Source organism: Ambystoma mexicanum, chromosome 5q (assembly GCF_040938575.1).
Source record: "Ambystoma mexicanum isolate Mex_15411 chromosome 5q, UKY_AmexF1_1, whole genome shotgun sequence".
NCBI classification, from domain to species: Eukaryota; Metazoa; Chordata; class Amphibia; order Caudata; family Ambystomatidae; genus Ambystoma; species Ambystoma mexicanum.
In genome coordinates, this window is record NC_090933.1 from 1,240,088,412 (window position 1) to 1,240,108,990 (window position 20,579).

The 20,579-nt window shown below is 45.5% G+C and overlaps 1 protein-coding gene across 2 annotated transcripts in view; it reads right to left on the reverse strand.

The window, feature by feature from the left end:
* TOP1MT (DNA topoisomerase I mitochondrial) overlaps positions 1–20,579 on the reverse strand; it is a 1,647,637-nt gene that overhangs the window by 175,003 nt on the left and 1,452,055 nt on the right. The window lies entirely within an intron of this gene.

A 20,579-nucleotide genomic window follows, 5' to 3' on the forward strand; every position in this document is an offset into this window, starting at 1 on the left:
TTTGGCAGGCTTCTTCACAGAAGCCTCCAAAAGTGGTGCCACTCTGTCTGGGTGCCACAGGGGGTGTCGGAGGGGGTTTAGGCACTCTGGACTGAGTTGCCTTGGCAACTCAAGTCGCACTCTTGTGTGATTGGTCCAAGTGGTGAGCTGGCCGGCTCACCACTTAGCATGTTTGAGTGACAGCTAGGCTGAATGAATGTGGGTTTGCTGCATAAAAGCAGGGCTTTGGGGACTGGAACTTCAGAAGTCGCCACAGGACCTAAGAATCCGAGGAGGGAGACGCTGAGCCGACCTGCTACGACACCACCGGTGGAGCCCTGCTGACCCGTCTCACCACTTTTCCCCGACGCCAGAGGAGATCTCCAGTCCGGAGAGTCTTCTTCCTTTGACTGGTGGGGATAACCAGTTTTGCCTCCTTTTCACCTTCCTGGAGCATCTCATGGCCGCCTTGCCCGTGCCAAGCACCCCGGCAACTGGAATACCACGGCTTACCCCTACCGCGAAGAGAAGGGTAGTACCTTTTAACCGAAGAACTCCACGTCTGGTTCCTTCTCTGGCAGTGCAACGACCTTCATCTTTCCTCCACGGCGAGACCTCCTCTTCCTCTGGACGAAACACCGACTTGCACCCGCTGCCAGGAACAACTGCCCCCGCTGGAGCTTCGTTCACACTTAAGGTACTGTGTCCCGCCTGGCTTCCCTTGCGACAGATCGTTCGGGGTGACAGTAAAGCCTCGACTTTCTAACCTGGGCTGGCCTGGGACAACCTAGCTGACTTTTCCTGACTTTAATTTCATTCTTTGTGTGCAAACTATCTACAAGACTCTTTGGGCATAACCTCACTGTGTGAACCTGGACCCCTTCTGTTTGCTCTCTCCAAGAGTGGGCCTTGCAATTGACTTCCTTGCTCTCCAGTAGAACTCTGCCTATCCTGCCTTACTGTGGTTCTTTTAAAAGTATTGAAATTTGTGTGCTTCCATAACTCTGCCTTTTACCCTCCCTTTTTAATAACTTATTAGAGTGCCATCTTATGTTAAGCGCTCACCTCTGTCTGAAAATAAGTGGTGTTTCTCATCAAGACTTGTCTAATAGGTAATTAGGGTTGTATATATATATAATAGTGACTGTGTGCTGAATTTACTTTTCTCTTTGTGCTAGTGTAATCTACAAGTGTGTCTTTAAATAAATAATTATATACTTTTACACCAAAGCTCTGGTCAGTGTCTGCTTGTGCTACTGTATCTCTGTACCTATTGTGTATACTCTATATACTGCCTAACTCTTCTTGAGGGAAGTCTGACTGCTCAGCCACAGTTACCAAGTGAATCTGTGTGGTACAGACTGCTACCAAGTGGGTTTACTGCCAAACACCTGTAGTCTTAAGTCTTTTGCAGTGGTCCCTAAGGGAACTGCACAGGTTTCTGCCTAACACACGCCATACCAGCCGATATGCCAAGGTTTGCACGCCAATTGCTGCTTTGGGTTATGCGAGTGACGTAGTATTGGTTGCCCGACACGGAAAGCACTGCAAATGTTGGTGTTTGGTTTTGTTGATTTTATGAAAGCCTGTGATCGTCACACGTCAACATCCAAGGTGATGTATGTTGTTTCCATAAGGATAAATTGCCAATGATTTTGGCAGCCAGGGGGAGTTTCGAATGGGTGAAGGAATTTTCGTATTTGGGGATTATTAATGAGAACAATCTGAATTGGGGCTTGCAGGTGTCCAATTGTGGTACTCCATTTGCTCAAGTGAATGGGGCTGTTTTGAATAAGAACTTGGGCGGTTGCCATTTGGAGACTATTAGCCCAGTCTTTAATGCTAAAGCTGTGCCAACTGCTAGTTATGGGGCTGAATTGTGGGGTTACTCTCTTTCAACCCCAATCCAACACAAAGAATAATTTCCTGCATGGTTCGTTTGGAGCATCATTAGATGCCCCTATCCATCTCTTGCATTTGGAATCTAGTTGGGATTATATCTGATAGCCTAAATCGGAAACCATTGTTATTGTGGGCAAGACTGACTCACGATGAAAGCAGACTAGCATCTCTCACATTGAATTATAAAGAATCTACTGAATTCAGAGGTGGGCGGGTATAGCCATGGCTGAAGTTTATAGAGCAGGTTTTATCCTCGATGGGATTTAGTATTTCTCTTACGAGTCCCTTTGAAGAAAGGGCAGGTATCTGGAAACTCAAAGCTGTCTTTATCCAGGCAAAAGAGATAATATAGAGAAGCCATGAACTAGGAAAACGCATAGTGCGATATTTCATGGAATAATACCCACAGTTGAGTCGGGATAATTACACCAGCTGGTTTGCCAGCATTGTTAAGAGGTGTATTAAAGTCAAGCAATACAAACAATTCCTTAAATGCAAAGTTCATTAATACAGCTGAATATAATTCCGAAAATATAATTCTTTTTTTTAGAGGCAACAGTAGCATTAAAATACGGCCACATTAAAATACCATAGTGTCGTAGTAGCCCTCAATTAATATTAGTCATGATCAGGTATCCACTTCCTCTTTTTCATAGATTGTGCGAGATACATTAGTGTTGCGAGCTTATTCTTGCTGTTTCAACCTGGAGTATGTATATTAGCGCAGGGCGACAATAAGCAAGAGCCGTTTTTTGGAGAATTGGTTTTAGCGTTCTGGTTCTACGATCATTAAAAGCTGGACAGAAAAACTAAGTGTAATAGATCCTCCATAATGGGCAACGTTTCAGGTCTGGGTAATCAGTCCAGCCCGCTGAGATGACTCTCGGGTGTAAGGAATTAAAGCTTGCCCTTGTAACAAGACATCTCTCATGAACATGATTTGACCAAATCCGATAATTCTGAATGGTTTCAAAGGATAAAATAACAGTTACGGTTAGTCAGTTTTCCAAATGCTCGCAATAGACTAACCATGGAAAATCGCTGCTCTATAAAAGTAGTCAAAGTTCGATCAAAGCAAGTTAATAAAGTAAAGGGACTACGTGCATTTATTTTGCCCAGCTACAGCTTTACCTGACAAATCTAAGGAATAGAAAGTGCTCGAGGTTTAGATAAAATTACCCTCAAGATACAATGAGTTAAAAAGGCTCTAGGGTTTGATCATATACGTAACCAATGGAAGCCGGTTGGAGAACCATATCAGCTAAAAACGTCAACCCCCAGCTTCAAATGGGATGCATAGTTGGAAGCTGAAGGTGGTAAACCCAATGTTTTAATTAAAACATTCTCAACTGACTGCAAAGAGGACATATCCGAGAAGCCCCATAATGAAGCTCCATATTTAGCAATTGAGTTAACCTTGCAATCATAGCCTTAAGATTCACAGATAGTGGTTGAGCTCTAAAGCGCTTCATGAAGCGTAACACCCATTCTTACCGTTTGTTTAGCAATTCTATTTCATCTTCGAGTAAACTGCCTACCGCTAGCTTCGGTGGTGGCGAAATTGTCTATAAGCAAGACACAGACCACAGCCCATTTTTGCGGCAGTAATGGAAGAACTGTGGAAGATTCAATTCATTTTGTATCCGTTGTCCCATTTTAAAATTGCATAGAAGAACATTTATTTTATCCATTTTCAGAACATAGGTTTGTTCATTGGGCGAGGCAAAGTTGTTGGTGTTCTCCCTTCCATGTAAGAATGTGGCTGTGCCGGTTTATGTTTTTATTGAAAATGCTCTATATTTGAGAAAATCTAACTTTTTATTTATCGGATGCTTTATACTTTTTAGACATTTTGTATGCTTATTCTGTACTTTATGAAATTAACATTTCGAAATAAAGTCGATTGGAATTAGCAATGGTATTCCATTTGAAAATGCGTTTAGCGTTGTACTGTCACTTAATGTTCCCTGATGACACTGTGCAGCAGCATAGTCTGCTAGGCAGTGGTGATAAAACTTCCAATGGAAGTATCCATGCTCGTCTTGTGGTTATGAGCTTTTAATATACTACTATAAGTGTGAAATTAAAGTATTGCTGCCACTCAGAAAGAAAATGCTACAGTAACTAGTATATAGTTGCTTAAACGTTAATGGCTGCAGTCTGACACACACACACACACACACACACACACACACACACACACACACACACACACACACACACACACACACACACACACACACACACACACACACACACACACACACACACACACACACACACACACACACACACACACACACACACACACACACACACACACACACACACACACACACACCTCTGACCCCATACCATCTGTGATCACAGCATCACAGATGCTACTGTTTATAGCGGAGAACCTTGCAAAACATCCATTAATGTATTGATTGGCAACTGAAACGTATTTACATTACAAAAGGGGGCCGAATTAAAGTAGGTCAGGTGTTAATGTGGCACAGTAACAGCAGTAAGCAGTAGAGAATTCAAGCGTACAGTAGGCTGCATGGGCAGCAGAATAACTAGAGAAAGAAAGTGTGTACCTTTCCCTCGGGCATGTTAACGGACTACTGGTCTCCAACAGTGTGTGTTTCATGAAACCAAATATATGAACATATGTAGATCTGAGGGCAATCTCCTGTAATTCAACACATGTGCAGATGTGGGGGCGTAATATAGAGTAGAAGGAATATTGTTTATTTGTTGCAGTTATTTAAAGACCCGGGTATATAACAGTTGGGAGTCAATTCTGTATGCAGCAGGGGTGAATTTCACTTTAGCAATCATTGGGAAGATTTCGAACTTATTTGAATTAATAGTTATTTCCGCATATTCACAGAATTAGTGATCTTATCTACTAAAGTTTATAGGTCATGCATTGGTTCAGGAACACAACTGCAGTATATTGGTGGACCACACAATTCTATCAAACTTTTGTCAGACCCGGTGCCAACATCCAATTGACCTTAAACTTAATATCCTAAAATATGAACTCTAAGTTTCCTACAGAAATATCTCTAGCACAGATATCTCATTCCTTTTGTGTAAAATATTGTTAGCATATACAGTCAGATACTACACACCACCGATAATTTGGGGAAAATGAAAGCTAAATGGGCAATAGAGAGAGGACACAAGATGGAAGAGGTAGAGTGGCAAAACGCACACAGACCAGCACAAAAAATCTCTTTAAAAGGTGTTTTCAGAATGATGCAGTCGAGGTAGACCAGTGGCAAGCATATGTCAAGGCATGGTCGAGCTGAAGAAACCTGTTCAAAGCGATGCAGATTGTGGATGTTACCAGGTTCTGTTCGACAGTCTAGGTTCGACGGCAGACGGATCAACGTAGGAATACACAAGCAAGTCAGTTCAATGAGTGTTTCAAGAATTCGTTACGGGGAGACCACCCACAGGACAGATTTCCCTTTGTGTCTTTGGGGACCTTTCTTGGAAGGGTCAGATCCTCTTTCACTTCCCACATGTTTGTTATTATCAGATGACTTGTCATCTGACTTTGATGTATTAGCCTGAGCCTTGTGCATTAAATTCTGGTGTAACTTCATCTCAGTTTAAGGATATTCTCACAGGCAACCAAATTAAACATGCCCTCAAATGTGTCTGCTTTGTGACCAGTGGCCCATCCACTCAGATAAAGGGCTGATGTGCAAACGCCTCAAAGGTACTTTCCTCTTCATTTTGCGCTCTTTAAAGCTCCCGAGGTATGGTATGATATGATATGGCATTTAGAACGCGCCTATAAACAAGTGTTTCAAGGCGCGACGCGGCAAGGGAGGGGTAACAGAGGGAAGACCGAGACAGCGATCCTACTAGGCCAAGTGTGATTCAGATCGCTCAAGTGCAGGGGAAGCAGGAAGGGGAAAAGTGCGGAATGGGAGGGGAATGGGAACAGTGCAGTACATGGACTAATAAAATACATTAAAAAAAAAAACAATAAGAGTAGTAGGGCCAGCTGGTGGCAAGGGTAAGTGCAGACATCAAGTGCTGTGGGGGACTGTAGGGGTACAGAAACAGCCCCCAAGTGCGGGGGTTGCCAAGGAGGCAGTGCAGGTGTGTAACTGGCGGGGGAGGGGACCTAAAACCGAGATCAGTGGATGGCCAGGTAACCAGTACAGTTTCAGCCAGGAATTCAACAGGGGAGATTTCAGGTCTGGAGAGATATGATCCCTGGGCTTGAGGCCAAGGACAAGTCTCGCAGTCCTGTGCTGGATGAGTTGCAGAGGGCGGAGAGTAGAAGCAGCCAGATTTAGAAAGAGGCTGTTGCCAATAGTCCAGTCTAGGGAGAACCAGAGCTCTGTAGACAGTGAGCTTCTGGGGGAATGAGAGGAAAGGAAGAATACCTCTACGGAGGTGCAGCTGGAAGTGTGACTTTAGAGACATCAGATGTGAGAAGAGAAGGAGAGTGTGGAGTCGAAGATGACCCGGAGGGTTTTAGCCTCGCAGGTGGGAGCAGGAAGAGGGCTAAGAGAGGCCGGCCATAGAGTGACAAGAAAGGAGGTAGCGGGTGTGCCGATGAGGAGAATCTCAGTCTTACTGGCATTAAGGCAGAGACCATTGGCAGCACACCACTCCTGTTTAACAGACAGTCAGAGAAGAGGTGGCCGAAGGTAGCCTGAAAATTAGCCGAGTGTCATCCGCATAGCACTGAAAGTTGTGGCAGAGAGTTGTAATGCGGTGGGCAAGAAGGGCTAGGTATTGGTTGAACAGCCAGGGAGAGAGGTAAGACCTGTGGGGGACACCACAGGTAGAGATAGCGCTGGAGGAAAGGAAGGACCCAATTTGGACCTGGGATGGTCTGTCAGAGAGGAAAGAAGTCAGCCACGCCAGGACCCAGCCTACCAGTTAACTTGTGTATCTTGCCCTTTTACGCATGTAAATATGGCAAACACGGATAATTTAATTTTGTACTGCGTACCGTGCACGCTTTGATTTATTCATTAAAAAAACATACTTTCCATCACTAGATGGCACTGTAGCATTTCTTTTGTCAGCAGCATAGCCTTCTTATGCATGATGGTGAATTTCCAACCGAAAGACCAAATCTGTGACAGCTAAGCGAGCAACACAATAAAGCATGCACTCTTTTTAAAAAAGTGTTAATACCCATAACGTATGTGTTGGATAAGTTTTACTCTCTTGAAATTGCATTTACGCTCCAATTTGAAAAATCATGCGTAAAATACTCCCACCTCAAAATCTTATCTGGAGCACTGCCAGGACCTGACCGGTTTTTACCCCAGATACCGCTCAGGGGTCCTGCAGAACTCCCTAGGAGAGCGACTCATTTTCTTACAATGGGCCTATCCTCACGAGTCAATTAAGTAATCACATCAGTTCTAGCTGCTGCTAGTTGGCTCATAAGTGCTGCATCCCACAACTGTTTTCCCCCCTGCTAAAGGCGCAAGGTGAGTGAGTCTCTCAAACCAATCAAAGATGTCATTTGCAACCTCAAAGGACCAATTCCTTGTGGATGAGGCGCCTAGGTTTCCATTGGGTGACACCACTACAGGTGCCCCTGCCCCCATGGGAAGTCTTCCTCTAGTTCCATCTTGCACAGTAGCACAGAGTACCTCTGTTTTATTTCTCTAGGAGGAACTTTATTTAATCTATTTTTCTAGAGTGGCTCGCTACGACCTAAAATAATCAATGGACCTTACAGAAGCATGGGACCTGACTGATGCATGGCACATTTGGGACCTCAGACAGCACTACCAGCTCTCCTGGCAGAATAGTGGGCTGCGCCGTCGCTGTTCTCCCCATCCACTTCACGCCCCTCAGAAAAATGGGAACTTGTGTTGGGGGCTCAGTACATCTACTGGCCTCCTGGGAAACCTTCATCCGCTAGCTATCCCGAAAAGCTTCGAAGCAGTTCGGCCGTCTTAGCCTTACTGCCGCAGGAGAGTGCCCTCACGACAAACCTCCCACAGCTCACCTATTGACTAGGTGGATGCAGAGCTCAAGTAGAGTTTCACTATAGCTATTAAAAAAATACCATTGCATAGAATCCAATGTTAAATGCACACTTATTTTGGCTGAATAAACTGTAGGTACAATCTGTCTCAAATCCCAACCGCTGTGACGCAATTACTTCTGCACGGAAAAAGTATAATGAGTAGAGGCTAAAGTGCCTACTCAGCCCTCACACTTCTACAAACCAAGAGTGAACCCAATCATAAAGGTAACACATGCACAGTTAAGAGATATCGCTTTCAACTTTTGTGGTAACATGGTCCGAGGTAAGGCTATACGCTGTGCAGGTGAAAGGAGTACAAATCTAAAACAAACATATGACAGTGCAAAATAAAGTAATGTCCAATGAAGGTTCTATAAATATATATATTTTAAAACACACCATATACAATACTAGAGAAACCTAAAACACGGCAAAAACCCATCTCTGCAGAAAGAACACAGAATATGCAAGATAGCAAAATGCAGCACGCTGGGGGAGAAAGGACCATAAACACCACAATTTTCTTGAAAAGGATAGGTTCTTGAAGTGAAAGATGAACAAGTTACTTCTTACCTTGTAACGTTCTTTCGATGGGATGTTCCTCCGACGTATTCCTCATCTTTGATAATTTGTCTCCAGCTTGCTGGCCTCGCAAATTTTTTCTCTGTAGAGGGCGATGCGCGTCGACGTCCGCCGAGTCGATGTCCCTCCACAGCCACTGTATCGGCGCCAACGTCACCATGCCCATAAAAAGCCACGCGCAGCGTCCGTTGCTCAGTTCCGTTTTGTAGCATAAGAGAAGTCATGCCTGAATTGGTTATTGACCTTTAAGGAGCGCAAGATGCAACCACAAGGGAAGTATTACTGCAGGGATGGATGGGAGGGGCGATAAGGAATACGTCGGAGGAACATCCCATCGAAAGAACGTTACAAGGTAAGAAGTAACTTGTTCTTCGAAGGGATTGTGTCCTCCGACGTATTCCTCATCTTTGATAGACTCCCATAGCAGTGCCATGTAATTGGAGGTGGGAGTAATAATGTCATGTATGCCTTTTAGGAATGAACCAAATGTAATACGGCTTTTGCCAAATCTGGTCTCTTGACTAGTGGAGGAATCCAGGTTGTAAAATGTTGTGAATGTATGTGCTGACGACTATGTGGCAGCCGCACATATGTCTCGTACAAGTACCCCTCTTTGGAGGGCCTAAGAGGCTGCGATACCCCTGGTTGAATAAGCCCTAAGATTTTGGGGTGGCTCTTTCCCTGCCAGTTTGTAACATTCCAGAATTGCCAAAATAATCCACCTGGAAATGGTCTGTTTTGTTATGGGTAGTCCCAACTTGTGACCTGAGTATCATACAAACAGTTGGTCTGCTTGCCTAATCCTAGCCAGTCTGCTGATGTAAAAGCTCAGAGCTCGCCTTGGGTCCAGCCTATGTGGCCTTTCTTCCTCTTTCCCCGGATGGGGAGGAGGGTAGAACGAAGGTAAGGTAATTTTCTGAGTGATATGAAATTCAGAAACCACCTTTGGGAGGAAATTAGGCTTCACCTGTAGGACAACTTTGTCCTTATGGAAAATTGTATGGGGGAGTTTACAAGAGAGCTTGTAATTCGCTCACCCTCCTAGCAGATGTTAGTGCTACCAATAGGACAGTTTTAAGAGTGAGAAATCTCAGCGAACAAGAGTGGAGTGGTTCGAATGGAGCACACATTAGGAAATGTAAGACTAAATTTAAGTCCCATAAGGGAACTTGGAATGGTCTTGGAGGATAAACATTAGTTAATCCCTTGAGAAATTGCATTACTAGAGGCAGTTTGAAATATGATGGTTCCTCCGCAGTGTGCTTGAAGATTGAAAGCGCTGCAAGATAGGCTTTTACAGTGCCAATTTGAAGGCCTGAGTTTGCCAAGTAGAGTAGAAACGATAACACTGTTGGTGTACCACATGAAAAAGGATCGATACTCCATTCTCTATACCAGCTGCAAAATTTGTTCCAACGGCAGCGGTATAAAGACTTTGTTGCTTGCCTTCTGGCCGAAAGCAACACCTCCATGACGTCATCAGGGAGGTCCCAATCCTTGTACCTCACCCTTTCAGAAGCCAAGAGTGAAGGTGGAGGGATCTGATGTCTGGATGGAGAACCTGACCCCCCTTCTGTGAGATAAGATTCTCTTTGAGTAGAAGACAGATTGGAGGACAGATGGACATATCTAGAAGGTCCTGGTACCACGTTCTCCTGGCCCAGTCCGGGGCAATTGGGATCATGGTTTTCCGGAATCTTATCAACCTCCTGATCATTTGAGGAATAACAGGGACTGGTGGAAACGCGTAAAGGAGTGGGAACTCCCAGTCCACTACGAACGCGTCCCCTAGAGCTCCTCTCGGGGGAAATTCCCTTGAACAGAACAGATCGCACTTCCGGTTGGTGCTGGTGGCGAACAGATCCACCTGAGGGGTTCCCCAAAAGGCGAAGATTTCTTCAAGGACTTCCTGAGCTAGCTCCCACTCGTGGGAGACTGTGCTCTGCCTGCTCAGAGCGTCCGCTGTCAAGTTCTTCTCTCCGGCTAAGTGGACTGCCGATAGAGAGATTCCTTCCTAAATTGCCCAAAACCAGAGCTGCATTGCCTCTCTGCACAGTGGCAGTGACCCTACGCCTCCTCTTTTGTTGAGGTAGTGTATGGCCACCGCGTTGTCCGTCATTATCAGGACATTTCTCCCCTGTACTGATGGCAGAAAGCTTTCAGCGCTAGTCTGATCGCTCTCAGCTCCAACAGGTTGATGTGTAGTCTGGACTCCTATGGAGACCAACGACCGCTGATGGTCAAGTCGTTGGCATGGGCTCCCCACCCCATGAGTGAGGCGTCTGACTACTGTCATCTCCGGCCAGGGTTGCCAAAACAGTTCTCCTTTCAAGATGTTCTCTGGATAGGCCCACCATTGAAGGTCGTGGGATACCTTGTCCGGAATCCGGAGGAGATCTGTCATTCTCCCTGAGAATTGCGACCACTGAGTTCTCAGTGCCCACTGAAGAGATCTCATTCTCAGGCGAGCCTCTGGCACAAGGAATATGCCGGATGCCATGAGGCCTAGCAACCTCAAAAAGTCGAAGGCTGGGAGACGTTGGGCATTTTGTACTTGTTGACCATCTGCAGAATATCTTGAGCCCTCACCTCCGGTGGCGAGGCTTTTCCCAGGGAAGTGTCCAGGACCGCTCCAATGAACTGGAGTCTCTGTGATGGTATCATCTGTGACTTCTTTAAATTGAGGGAGAAGCCCAGTTTGTGAAGGAAGTGGCAGACATAATCTAGCTGGATCTGAGCTTGTTCCGAAGATAGAGCTCTGATCAGCCAATCGTCCAGGTAGGGGTAGACGTGGATCCCTTCCCTCCTTAGACTCGCAGCCACTACCGACATTAGCTTGGTGAAGACCCTCGGGGCGGAGGTCAGCCCAAATGGCAGAACTCGAAATTGATAATGAGAGTCGTCAATTGCGAACCTCAGGTATTTTTTGTGTTTGAGATGGATTGGCACATGGAAATAAGCATCCTTGAGGTCCAGAGATACCAGCCAGTCCTGGAGCTGGATGGCCTGAAGGATCCGAGAGAGAGTTACCATCTTGAACTTGTCCTTCCTGAGGAACTTGTTCAATTCTCTTAAATCCAGGATGGGTCTCAGTCCTCCGTCTTTCTTTGGTATGAGAAAGTAGGGGGAGTACCAGCCCTTGTTCCTGTCCGCTACAGGTATCGGTTCTATGGCACCTTTCTCTAGCAGGTCTATAATTTCCTGCAAGAGGAGCGGATCTGGAACCTTTAGAGAGCTGTGCCCCGGTGGATGACTCTGAGGGATGTGTAGAAAGGGTAGGCAGTAACCCTGGGCAACTGTCTCCAATGCCCAAGCATCTGACGTAATAGCCTGCCATTCCGTCAGATGGTGAGTTAACCTGCCCCCTACAGGTGTTTTGTGTGGAAAGACCTCAGAGTGGTTTGGGGGCGGCTGATGCAGATGCCGAGGGTAAAGAGGCACCTGCTGCTGCTGCGGCTTTAGTACTTTTGACCCGTCCACCTCGGGTGGATCTCCTTTGGCCTCTTTGAGCCCGCTGTCCTCTGCCTTTCCCGAATGCGGAATAATAGCGAAAGGACTTTCCTCTCCCAGAGGTTCCTGAGGGGTGAAAAGGAGTTTGGCGGATTGCAGCTCCTAAAGATTTTGCTGCTGCTGCTTTAGATGTCTGCAACTTTTCCAGACTGTCATCAGCCTTTTTACCGAATAAAGAAGAGCCGTCAAAGGGCATATTCAAAAGTCTGGCCTGTACACATCTGGAGCAAAGCTAGACTTTCGCAACCACGCATGCCTGCGGATTGTTGTACTTGCCGCCATGGTCCTGATACTGTCAGCAGAATCGATGCCAGTTTGAAGTGACTCGCACATGGCATCTTTGCCATCTTTGATGATGTTAAGGAAGGCTTCCATTTCCTCTCCTTCCGGTATGCAGTCAGCTGCTGATGAAGCACACTGCCACAGTGTGCGACTGAACCTGGCGAGCGTACAGGTGGCGTTGATGGACTTCCAACGCCATACTACAAGCAGAAAAGACACTTTTTGCCATATAATCGTACCTTTTGTCATCTCTACCCTGTGGGACAGTAGGGTAAGCGGATCTGCTGCTTGATGAAGTTGCCGCTTGAACCACCAGGCTCTCTGGAGTCGGGTGTTTTGATAAGTATTCAGGGTCAGCCGCAGCTACCCTATACTTGGCTGACAATCTTTTATTGACTGCAGGGATAACCTCAGGAGTTTCCCAATTAGATGAAATCTTCCTTTGCAAGGCTGCATGGAAGGGGACCACAGGATCCTCCTGTTGACTTTTGTCTAGTATGTCTGTCAGGTCATCCTGTTGAAAAACAGGTGAAGGCGCAGACCAACCTATAAATTCAATAATCCTTGCCATCAGGGTTCTATAGGGTGTTTCGGCATGTTCCCCTCGGTCTGGTTTGACAAATAACACTTCTGGAGAAGTGTCCAGCCCACTTGCCTCATGTAATGATTCCTGTAGGTCTTTCAACCTTCTTTCCTCAGAGGTAAAATCCTCTGAAACAGGTATTGTGGTCCTCTGCAACCCGAAGGTTTCCTGGTCAGAATCCTCCCCTTCTTCATAGATTGAAGACAATCCGGGGTACTCTGACCTCGGAAATGGTGTAAAACCCATTTCTAAGGCAGAAGGAGCCAAACTCGTCATTAATGGGCGAGAAAACGTCAATGTCGTCGACGCCGATGTGACAGGCTTGGAAGGCGCTGAGAAAGGCGTTGATAAAACTGGAAGAGGACTCGAAGAACTCGAGAGGATCGGGATCCTACTCGAGGATGTCGACAACGGTCTGGGCGTCGTGCCGGAGGCTTTTGGTATCACCGTTGGCTGTGAAGTAGCCGTGGTTTTCTCTTTCATCGCCGTCGATGTCGGCATCGACAATGGCGTCGATTCGATCGACCAATGCGTCGAAGAACCCTTCGACAACGGCGTCGATGGCGCCGATCCATGCATCGAAGGGATCTTCAACGACGAAGATGGTGCCTTCTTACCCGATGGCCCGTGGCGCTCTCAGGTGGATTCTTTCACCGGGTGCAGCGACTCGCGGCGTTTCGATTTTTTGGGTTTTTCACCCGGGGTATCACCCTCAGCTGTCTTCGAGGGGGTTGAGGCCGCTTTCTCGAAGGCGCTTAGCATTTTCTTCCTGAATTCCTCCCACTCAGCCTGAGAGCTGTGTTTTGTGGGGCAGGAGACCCTTTCTGGGGAAACATAAGATGACGAGGAAGGGGATCTTCGACGTCTCTTCTTTGAGTGTCTAGATCTCGACGAATGGTGGGAGCTACTTCGAGACCTAGAATGGGAATGCTTTTGACGGCAAGGAGACGAATGCCTTGACCCAAGAAACTTTCGAAGAGGTTTTGACTGACTGACCTCTCTCGAGCTTCCCCTTGCGCTTCTTCAAGGCTTTCGCCGTCATGGACATGTAGTCCTCACACTCCGAACAATGGTGCTTGACTCCCAAGCACCACAAGCAGATCCTGTGTGGATCTGTTATCGACATTTTCTTACCGCAGTCTCGACATTTTTTGAAGCCGCACCGCGGAGTCTTCGGTTCCGATGAAGAAGCCATGGAGAACGAGTTGGTATTTCGAGTAAATATAAGCGGTTTTATCTGACTGAACTGAGCAACGATATTCCGAGGACCCACGAAGCGCGGAAAAACGGAACTGAGCAACGGACGCCGCATGTGGCTATTTATGGGCATGGTGACGTCAGCGCCGATACGGTGGCTGTCGAGGGACATCGACTCGGCGGACGTCGACGTGCAGCGCCCTCTACAGAGAAAAAAATTCCGAGGCCAGCAAGCTGGAGACGAATTATCAAAGATAAGGAATACGTCGGAGGACACAATCCCACTGAAATGTAGTCATAACGATATGACGCTTTGTGCGGAGCCCAGTGATTGCCGACAACATTGCGACAAAGTCAAATGCTGTGTCTGCAGCGTAGCGTTAAAAGCACAGCTGCGACTGCCTTGTGCCCAGGCACTGGATATATTTAAAAGATGGTGAGATTTTCGATTGAGTGATTTCTACTGCTAGTAAGAGACACGTTTGGTGACTACTTACTTTTTGTTTTGAGTCACTGGAAAGGCACTGGATATATTAAAAGGATTCTGAGCAGTAAAAATCCAAATACACAGTGCAACTTTCACTGCTGCTTAGGAATATAATTGATAAGTATTTACATTTAAGTGCACCCTGAAAAAATGTAAAGGGGTAAATATGAGCAATCTGCCAGCTGCGTTTTTGCCCACTCCTGGAACGCCTACGGTGAAGTGGGAAACATGGAAGAACTTATGTTGTTGCCATTCATGGCCCATCCTACAGCATGGATTGTCAGCGTGCCCCCCTCATGCACTGTCTTGGGTTTGAGGTAGATGCATTCTCAAGGGCCTTCCTGAACCAGTCCAAGGCAGGGTGGTGATGAAGGAGAAAGTGGAGAACTTTAAAGCCATATGAAATAATTCTTAGGAAGCTGGATGTGCACTTTGAGAAGGAAATCTAGCACTACACTGGAGAGATACTGTTTTGGAACACGGGAGCAAACAGTGGGGGAGTCCACAGAAGAGTTCATAACAGGGCTGAGGGAACTAGCCAAAAGAAATAATTTTGAAACGTGCAATATATGATATGATATATGGCATTTGTAACGTGCCTATACACAAGTGTTTCAAGGCGCGACAAGGCAAGGAAGGGGGAACAGAGGGAGAACAGAGACATCGATCTTACTAGGCCAAGTGACATTGAGATCGCGCAAGTGCAGGGGAGGAGACAGGGGAAAGAGCTATGCTGTATATGGGATCAAAACAATAAGAAGTGGGGCCAGCAGGTGGCAGGTGCAAGGATAAGTGAAGACAGCCAGTGTCCAAAAGTGCAGGTAGGGGAACAGATACAGACCCAAGTGCAAGGGTTGCTGGGAGGCAGTGCGGGTGATGAACGTCTATGGAACCAATTCATGTTGAAATTGAGGGCAAGTAAGATACAAGAAGAGATTTGGACCAAGGGTGGTCCCAGTCTTGCAGAGGTCTTAGACCTGGCAAAACAATTGAGCACATGATGGCATGTGTAAAGGAGCTGGACAATAATGACGAGCGGGAAGGTGACAAGATATGCACCATTATAACAGGAAAGAAGAAACATAATATATTCAGGATAAAAAGAATGTTGTGCCAAAGAAAGAAGGTGCCAAGGAGAGGGTAACAGGCAGGGCGCAAGGGGAAGTTTCAGGTGTGGCAGGACCCTTCATTTTGCAAATATTGCTGGATGCCCCGGTCTCAAGGTCTCTCTGTCACAAATGTGGAAAGCAAAGGCATTTTGCCAATTGGTGCAAGAATGTTTCTACCGAGTGGTAAGGAAATTGCAGCCTGTCGAAGTGAAGATGGAGAGGATGATGAACAAGTTGATGGTGTGAGTTGGTCGCTAAGTATGGCTCAAAGCCGAAGAGAAACCACATGTGGTTGTGAATGGTATTGGTGTATCAATGTTGGTGGACACAGATTCAAAGGTGCAAAGTTAGAACGTCATTTTGTCAGGGCGAATGCCCACGGTGGTTCAAACATATATTTCCTAGGATCTTTCCAGGCTAAGTTGGAATGCAAGGGAAAGGCTATCGTTGCAAAGGTATATGTCACAAGGAAAGGAGGTGGCTTATTGGGCCGGCACGAGCAGAGTGAGATGGGTATTGTGGAGGACCCCAGCTTCCCAAGCAACATTGTAGTGGTTACCAATGATGTATCTGGCACACCGGAAGAAACGTTCAAAGGAATGTTCAGGGAGGGGTTGGGGTGCCAGAAAGGGCATCGCCACCGCATAAAATTGAAAGATGATGCAAAGCTAGCACTAGATGGGATCAGAACTGTTCTGATTTCCAGGAGGAAGGAAGTTGCCTTGGTGTTAAATAGGTTAGACCGTGAAGGCGTAATTGAGCCAGTAGAAGCTTTGGAGTGGGTTTCACCCATTGTTTTGGTGCCGAAGTCCAATGGACAAATCTGACTATATATAGACCTACGTGGTCTCAACAAGGAGGTTGTGGTGGACAGTTTTTCACTACCCATAATTGGGGAGATGGTGAGCATGGCAGATGGAGCAAAGGTGTCCAACACACTAGGCCTTGGCTTCTGCATATCAAGTGATGTTACATTCAGAATACAGAGATCACACCGCATTTCTGATTCCAGAGGGGACATTTAGGTGCAAAAGTATGGCATTTAGACTAATGTCAGCACCAACATTTTTTCAAAGGCTCATGCAGCAGATGCTCAAGGGAACGGAAGGCGTAGTGTACTTTCAGGATGACAGCCTAGTTACAGAGAAAGAATGGTGGGAGCATGACCAGAGACATGAGGGTACTCGTAGTGCTGTCGGAGGCTGGAATTACTCTACGGAAGGCGAAATGTAGGTTTAGGAAAAGGTCTATTGATTATTTGGGACTCAAACTCAATGCGAAGGGGCTGGAACCAAGAAGTGACTTGGTAAAGGGTATAATAAATGTGGATGCCCCAACTAACAAGCAAGAGGCCATGTCATTCTTAGGGCTCGTTGAATATTATGCAAAATCTGTGGTACACTTTGCAGATATGTGCAGTAAGGGGACTCTGCAAGAAGAGCACAGAGTTTTGTCTGGAGTGAGGAATGTAAGAATTTGAGGCCAGTGTGCCAGCATTGATAAAATGTCACAGGATGCGAGACATTTATTATGGCAGATGTCAGTGACAGAGGTCTTGGTCCTATATTTGTGCAACAACAATGTAATTGCTTTTGCGTCCAGGGCTGTAAGAGGTACAAAAACACTGTATTCAGTGATCGAGAAAGAAGTGCTCAGCATAACATCGGGTGTTAAAAAAATGTAAAACGTTCCTTTGGGGGAAGAGATTTCTTGTGCGCACTGACCACAAGCCTTTAGTAGGAATATTACTGAGTAAAGGTTTGGATTGAGTGTCCCGAAGGATCGTTAGATGGGTCACCTCGCTTTATAGTATAACATGTACCAGGGAAGGATAATGCTGTGGCGGATAATTTTTCCAAGTGTGGCCGGCGTAGATGACAAAGATAATATGATGCTGGATAGCGAGGTCGAAGGCCTAGTGTTTGAGATATGAGAAACCACTGTAGGAATATAGGAATGGGAAAATACTGTTGCCGGAGATGAGGTGGAAGTGCTGTCAAGAATAAAGTTACAACTGAGTGGAAGGATTGGTCGGAAGACCAAGGCTTAGGAGCTTTCCACAAGGTGAGATATGAACTCAGAATTGAGGGCATGTTGGTATGTAAACCGAAACGCATTGCTCCAGCTTTGGGGGGGTGGGAGAACCTTAGAGGCAGCGTGTGAGGGTCACTTGGGAACGACCAAAACTGAAGGAAGAATTAGGGCAGATTATTGGTGGCAAGGGTTGGGCAGGTTAAACAGGTGGTAAAAGATTGTGCACTGTGTGGGGAAGCGGAAAAGATGCAAATAAATTACATACAGCCCCTCAAACGGTTAGAGTTGGTGAGTATGCCGTGGGAGTTTATGGCAGTGGATATTCTAGGGCCAATTGGAGGTATGCAGGGTTGAAAGTAGCATATTATTGTATTGATGGACCTTCACTCCAAGTGGGGGGAGGTTGAACTATGAAATAATCAAGAACGTGGAAGTATTTACCTTTTGAAATTTGCCACTGTGCAAAATGTCCCAGTTAGCACTGTAACAAACCCTGGTTACAATATATAATTGTTTTTCAAAAATCAATATTTTGTTATTTTTAATTCATCATGTAAAAAATGTTTGGCCCATAATTACCAAACCAATTCAAGGAAGGTCATGCAAGATATTTTGATATTTCATTGTATAAAGCGCATTTACTGAGGAACAAAGTGGTGGCAGCTTAATAAATAGATGTAAAGAATACATTCACTCAATAAAATGTATTGATGGTGTGTAATAATGGGCAGTGACAGTTTAAAGGTGCTCATGAGCAATCTCAATTCAGAACAAGTTCTTGGAGCAAGAAAACATGCCTGGATCAGCACATTTCTAAAACTGGAAATGTGCCTTGCCTTATATAATAGTTCCATGAAGCACATTACTTTACAGCGCTCATACTGCCCCAATGTCAGGTGTGAGTAGTCCGATAAAACTGTTGGCTTTATCAATGCATGAAATCAGGTCAAGTGGCACACTTGGTTAAGCCATTTGTATTACATCAGTAGTACATTTTACAGCTGCAATTAAGCATTAACTCTCAGCAGGCTGCTTAAAAAGAACTCTTGCAGGCCAAAGATTGATGTTACTGCTTGATTAATAGCTCAAAGATTCACGGTAATGTGTGTTTTGGGAGGGGCATGTACTGAATATAAGTGGCCAAAATAATTAGCATAGCCATAGGCAGTCAATGTGTTGGTAAATTACCAAACACCACCTACAAGCTGTGTGTCCTTACTCATATGCCATCCCCCTCCTAGCCATACTCCAATGCAATAGTCTTAGGTTATAGGTGGCACTGAAGCGCCACCAAATAGCCAAAATTAAAAACGGTCAAAGTACTTTAAACCATGGGGCAATATGAATGCTGATATGGGCAATGGTGCTTTATATTGCCGGGAGCAATGTGATGCTGATCTAGGCAATGGTACATCACGTACGTGTGGCCAGTGTGAATCCTGGCATGCAAGAACATGGTTCTTTGCAATCTAGAGAGGGCTAAGGGACTGGTGTGTATTTGAAAAATAAAATGCCAATTTGAGCTTTACATACTGGGCGAAAATTAGGGTGGCAGCGATAAGGGGGCAGTGCACTGTGTGGTTGCAGATATGGAAATGGGAACCATGCTATCAGTAGCAAGTAGTTTGCACTGGTCTATTTGAGCATAATGATCCCAAATGGCATACTGATCACAGAACGGCAGCAACCTGGCATGAAATATCAATATTTTGATGAGCTTATTACTGAATACAATTATTCAACAGATCAAAAGGACAACACCGACTGTCATAAAAAGGGAACTTGCAAACCTAAAGAAAAAAGGGCACTGGATATAAAAAAAACCTTAAAAGTGGCTGAATTAGTGTGTAAAATACACTTTAATGTAGTCCTCAGAATCCTGAATATGCTCTATTTGAGGCTACATCTTTTTCAACAACCTGCACTCTGTTAATTTATAAAACTAAAACATTGATAGATGTAGATTTGTATAACAGCTTTCTTTTCCCTGTTCCACCGTTTACATTTCACACAGATCAGTGTTGGCCTTATGAGATTTAGTACTAACACCATCTTCCACACTTCCACCACCACCCACATCTAATCATCCAACATGAACGCAGTCACCAATCTGATGGGATAAAACCAGATTCATCCTTTATATCCAGGAGGATCCTCTACTCTTCAACCCAGCACACTCTTTCAAACACAAAAAGGACCTTAAAGTGCCTTCTATATTCAACTTCACAGTCTGCAGCATCCATCCTCAACCCAATTAGTATACTTAGAATTCATCAACTTGTCCACCATTTCCAATGTGAGGCCCTTCTAAGCACTGAGGTTGCCATCAGCCAATCACAACCCAATGCAGCTCCCCATAGCAGTGACATGAAAGCACAATAAAAAGTAGCCAAAATAATAAAAACGACATGAAAAAATAGCCTGCAGGTGACCTTCTGTAGCAGCATCGTTGCATATTTAATACCCTACTGAAAGGATGGTTTTAACTTTCTTTCATACGGAAAATCAAGCCTTTCATCCCAGATTCAACTTCAGATTGCTGTCCAAGCCTTGGTCCTCTCCCACCTAGATGGTGGCAATGCCCTTTTGGAAGGCCTTAGGTGATTAACCTTGCACCCAAGATCTGTCCTGCATGCAGCAGTACAATTCAAGGACTCCGCAAATTCGGCTACACCCCCCTCCCCCCCCCGACTCACAACAAACTCAACGGGCTCGCTCTTCAAGCCCATATCATCTGTATATTGGTTGCATCATCTATAAGGCTGTCCTGAAATCACCAAGCTACCTTATTGAGCAACAGTATCATCTGAGGCCTGCGATCCACCGTTGCAGGAAGGAAAGCACCAGAAGGCAGGCCGTTCTCCGTCTACACCCCAAGACTCTGGAATCTCCTCATCAACATCA